This window comes from Pongo pygmaeus, chromosome 1 (genome assembly GCF_028885625.2).
Source record: "Pongo pygmaeus isolate AG05252 chromosome 1, NHGRI_mPonPyg2-v2.0_pri, whole genome shotgun sequence".
In the NCBI taxonomy this organism is placed as follows: Eukaryota; Metazoa; Chordata; class Mammalia; order Primates; family Hominidae; genus Pongo; species Pongo pygmaeus.
Window position 1 is genome coordinate 27,441,869 of NC_072373.2, and position 5,641 is coordinate 27,447,509.

General features: G+C 40.8%; 1 long non-coding RNA gene across 1 annotated transcript; it reads left to right on the forward strand.

The window, feature by feature from the left end:
* The first annotated feature begins 277 nt into the window (after window positions 1-277).
* Window positions 278-5,308, forward strand: LOC129008248 (uncharacterized). Its single transcript, XR_008492489.1, has 3 exons — window positions 278-407; window positions 4,421-4,529; window positions 5,095-5,308. It is a non-coding gene; the product is annotated as an uncharacterized LOC129008248 (long non-coding RNA).
* Window positions 5,309-5,641: the final 333 nt, after the last annotated feature.

The following is a 5,641-nucleotide window of genomic DNA, read 5'->3' on the forward strand; positions in this document are numbered from 1 at the left end:
TCTCATATATATATATTTATATATAATATATTATATTATAATATATTATATATTATATAATATATTATTTATAATATATTATATATTATTATATAATATATTATTTATAATATATTATTTATAATATATTATATATTATTATATAATATATTATTTATAATATATTATTTATAATATATTATATTTAATATATTATATAATAATATATTATATATTATATATAATTATATATATTATATATAATATTATAATAATATATATATTTTTATATATATATATTTTTTAGATGGAGTCTCGCACTGTTGCCCGGGCTAGAATGCAGTGGTGCAATCCGACTCACTGCAACCTCTGCCTCTCGGGTTCAAGTGATTCTCCTGCTTCAGCCTCCTGATTTGCTGGAATTACAGGTACCCACCACCACGCTCGGCTAATTTTTTGTATTTTTAGTAGAGACTGGGTTTCACTCTGTTGGCTAGGCTGGTCTCGAACTCCTGACCTCATGATCTGGCTGCCTTGGCCTCCCAAAGTGTTGGGATTACAGGCGTGAGTCACCGTGCCTGGCCTCATTAATATTTTTATATTGATTGCATGTTGAAATGTGTATTAGCCAGGGTTCTCTAGAGGAACAGAACAGATAGGATACATGTACATATGAAAGGGAGTTTATTAAGGGTTATTGACTCACAAGGTCACAGGGTGAAGTCCCACAATAGGCTGTCTGCAAGCTGAGGAGCAAGGAAGCCAGTCTGAGTCCCAAAACCTCGAAAGTAGGGAAGCCAACAGTGCAGCCTTCAGTCTGCAGCCAAAGGCCTGAGAGCCTCTGGCAAACCACTTGTGTAAGTCCAAGAGTCCAAAAACTGGAGAACTTGGAGTCTGATGTTCAAGGGCAGGAAGCATCCAGCATGTGAGATAGATGAAGGCTGGAAGACTCAGTTAGTCTGGTCTTTCCACGTTCTTCTGCCTGCTTTTATCCTACTGCACTGGCAGCTGATTATAGTGTGCCCACCGAGTTTAAGGTGGGTCTGCCTCTCCCAGCCCACTGACTCAAATGTTCATCTCCTTTGGCAACACCCTCACAGACACACCCAGGAACAATACTTTGCATCCTTCAATCCAATCAAGTTGACACTCAATATTAACCATCACAAAATGAAAATACTTTGGATATATAAGGTTAAATAAAAAATAATATTAACATAAATGTCACCTATTACATACGTGGCTTGCATTGGACAGCACTGTTGTAAACCAATGGTTCTTTAACTACAATGAGGAATCTATTGCAGATTGATACTTTCATAAAATTCAAATTAAAATATCTTTCTATAAAATATCGTAAACCTTTACTCTGGATCCTGTACTTATTTGATTTCCCGCTGTTAAAAAAGAGTTTGGTTCTGGCTCTCATCTGAAGAGCTTACTAAGAAGTATGAGTAGAAATAGTTCTAGATGTCTCTTCCTTTCATAGGACCCATAAGTAATAAAGTCCTATCAATTCTTCCTCCTGTGTATCCTATGTGCATCCTCTCCTCTTCATTCCCACTGCATCTTCCTTAGAGAGACCTTTATTTCCTTCCAGGATTATTGTGAGTGACTGCTAAAAAGTCTCATTGCCTGCACTCTCATAATCCCTTTATTTAAAACCCTGCAACTCGTCCTCATGCCTCCTGGTCAAAGTACAAAATTCTCCTGGGACCCTCAAGCCACAGATGAATTGACCCCTGCCTGCTGGTTCAGGCCACCTTTCCCCAATTCCACACTAGAGAAGCAGCCAGCAATTCCTGATCTCAACCATGTCATCCTCTATAGAAAACATGATCTCATGTAATCCTTGGAAGAACCTGAAATGCTGGCAATATTTTTCCTATGTTACCGATTTTTAAAACCAAAGATCAGTCTAGCAGAGTAAATTGTTCAAAAATACTCAGGTAGTAAGGAGCAGCGTTAGGATTTGAACTTGGGTCTGTTTAATTCAAAAGGCTATGTCCCTTCCACATGATGTGGTGCTGCTTGGAGTTCCTCTAGCCCCCTCTTGTTTCTGGCTTTAGCACATGATATTCTCTCAGTTCTCCATCTTCTACTTCTGATCCATTTAGGCTTTTCTTGTAATACCTGAGCTAATCTTCAACCACCACCTGGTGCGTTTCTTGAGACCTCCTGACCCCCAAAGCCTACCTTCTTCTGGGACCCTTTCAGCTCCTTCATAACACTAAACACAGCACTTGGTAGTTGAAGGTCTTATTTATTTCCCCGTGTGATTCCTCCTGATGCAGAAACCATCCTCTATGCTTAGCACTATGTCTATTATGGGAGATGCTTAATAATTAATTCATTCATCTTTTCATGTATCCAACTAATAATTATTAAGACAGACAAAGGCCCTGTCTTCATGGACCCTACCTTGTAGTGAAGGGAAATTGAAAGAATAAACTAAAAATTTAAAAATGCATGTGTGTTGTGTGTGTGTGTTCTGCTTGCTTGTTCTTCCTCTAGGTGTTTTAGCGCACCACTTACCCTAATGATATTCACCAAGGGTGCTCAATTTGTACTGCTCCAGCCAGCTGCTGTGTGCCAGCACAGCCATCTGCTTTCTCCCGTTGCCATCCCCAGGCAGGCAGCCTGTCAGACAGGGGCATGGTCGTTCCTTCTTTTTCCATTTGTTTAGTGTCTCTGGATTCAATTTTCTCCTTTTCATTTGGGGAATGTCTTAGGCGTGCCCAGGAAATTTCCTTCCAGCTCCTCTCCATCACCCTGTCATATGTCAGATGTGCTCAGCAAAATTGTCTATGCTCTTGAGGACAGGCTGCTCAGTGGACCATGGAGCCTCAGCCTCATTCTCTGCATCAGCCAGACTTGGCATAAGCCATGACCTGTTTCAGCCTCAGTTTTCTCGTCTGTAAAACGAGAAGATTAGACTATTCTAAAGTTGATGCTCAGCATCCTTTTCTCTTCCCAGGAGTCTTGTGTAAAAACTAAACAGATAGAACAGATTTACTCATCTGTCAGCAATATTTACTGAGCACCACTATGTTCCAGGCATTGTCTTGGGTGCTCTTTATAAAGCAATGAACACAGCAGTCTTGATTCTCTTGAGGCTTATGCCCTGGCTGGAGAAAGCAGATGGACAAGTGAATGCATGGTTATGTCAGGTGGTGATGAGAATGTCAGAGTACTATACCCAAGGTAAAGTGGGTGGGGAGTGTCAGTGGAGAAGTGGATGGAGGCTATTTCATGTAAAACAGATAAGGTGACCTTTGAGCAGAGACCTGAAGGAAATGAGCACTACTTGGAAATCTACCCCACTAGTCGTATAGCGTTCCCAACCATATGCCCTGCTACTCATGCCACACATCTCTCCCCTGTCAGTCTATTATTTCAAGCTTATGATATACATGGACATTCTTTTTCTCAGGAAAGCTCTCAGAATGACAGAAAAGTCCATCGGTTATGCTCAACACTCTTCAACATCCCCAACTCCACTGCACACCTGCTCTTTCTTTGTTCCTTGTCTTGCACAGAAAGGAGAATGACTGGTAACCAGGAGTAGCCCAAACTCACATCACAGCCTGCTGGGACCAGGGGAAGGAGGTGGCTTCACACAGAACAACCCCTTCTTGTAAACATTCTCCCTTCCCCACCATGAAGAACATTTGAGCAGTTGTTTATAGGAGATAAATATTGACACAGAAGACCGCAGAGAAGATTTGCAACGTGCTTCATGGGGCAAATGGGTATAGTGGGCTGTCTGTCCCCTCAACCCTTCTCAGCTAAGCCCACCTACTCGGGGTGCTGTCTACTTCAGGAAAATCACTAAGTGACTCATGTGTCCTCATACTTACCTTTCAGACCATGTCCCACCCCTAAGGAGTTTTTCAGAGAAGGATGGTAAAGTGAATGGAACTTTTTATCATTGACTTTTCACTACTCCTTCTCATTAACCTATATGGAGCTTCACTGCCATTCATAATGTTCATGGTGATCTTAGCATAGCATTTCATTTGGTGAGGCTACTAGATATAGTTACCTTTTAATTCCTCAGTAGTTCAATGGCAGAGAGTTAAGCTTTGACAGGTTCCCCATCTGCTTCCTCTGTGTGCCCCCACACTAAGAACCCCAAATAAAACTGAGCAAGATAGGGCCATGTTAGGTAGAAAGAAACAGCCCAGAGTCTTTCATTCATTTTAACAACTCTTTGACTAAACTAGTACTTGATCAATTTATTAGTTTAGCCACTAGTGGGCTTGGGACACACAATTTACCTGCATTGAAGAGAAGCCACAGACTTAAGGCATCTTGGTCTCCCATAGGTAAAAAAAAAAAACCATACACACACACACAAATATTGAATGAGATTCTTTTGCCCACCCCCAACTCATTTTTCAGAGCAATTGTTTCAGGTCCATTTTATTTTCCTCTGCAGAGCAAACCAGTGAGAAAATGGCCTTTGTACTCCTGAGAGACCTTTCACCAGGCTTTCTACTTTTGAATTCTCTCCATAGCTGGTTTCCTCTTAGGCTCCGATAGAGCAGGTGAATATAAATGATTGTTCAGCTGAGGAGGGAGGGGACATTTCATTTTCCTGTTGCAACTGAGGAGAGGAGAGGAGAAGAGGTGTTGTGTAATGTAAAGGATCGGGTTTAAGCTAAGGTCCTTGAAAACAGTGGGAGCTAGAAATCAATTAGAGAAAGAAGCAAATAGTGACATTAGCTAATATTCGTTGGGTCCTTACTGCATGCTGGGTATGCAGTAAGGATACTACATTTTAAATACAAAATAGTGAATGTAAACCGTGAACCATTCACAGGATACTGTGAACATTTTGCGTGCACTGTTCAATTTGCCCTTGTCACAATTCTCTGAAGCAAAGACAACTGTTACCCCCAGTTTATAGATGAAGAAATGGAGACAGCAAGAGATTAAATAACTTGCACACAGTCATGTGCTTAGCAAGCAGAGCAGCTGGGGAGGAACCTAGCTGGTTCCATGGCTCCTGTACCTCACCTCTGTGTAGTACCTCTTTGCTGAATGATTTGCTATGTTTTTGGGATGCCTGCCAAAAAAGAACAGTTCCTGATGGCTCAATTTTCATTGCAGTCCCTGAATCACACAGGCATGCTGACTACGTCCTTTCCTGGTACAAACCATCATGTGGGAAACACACAACAAGAAGCATCTTCAGGTCACAAGATAGGTAATACCATCTGCCTGAATTTTTTCAAAAGCAGCAGAATATTTAGTTTTCTATTTCAGTGGCTTCTAACAGAGATCATTGTTTGCACAAGACTAAATGTCTGCAGTCGTCGTCTTATCTTAGTGTGTGATATGGGACGATGGTATACGTGGCAAGGTTTGCTTAGGTCACCCTTGTAGAAAGTGGTTTCAGTATGATTCAGAGATGATTGGAATCTGGGAAGGATCTTAGAGTAGGAGATGGATTTGTCTCCCCAGGTTTTATGGCTACAATGAGGCAATAAGTATATTTTGTTGGGGAGAGAAATAAAACAAGAAAACTTCTGGATTTGTAGATTTAAGCTGTGAGTTTTCAAAAATTCACTGTAAGCTCTGACATGAGGTTGACAATTTCCTGTTCTCTGTTGTTGGCTTCTTCTGTCATAAAAGTTCAGGATTGGAAAAGGTTTTA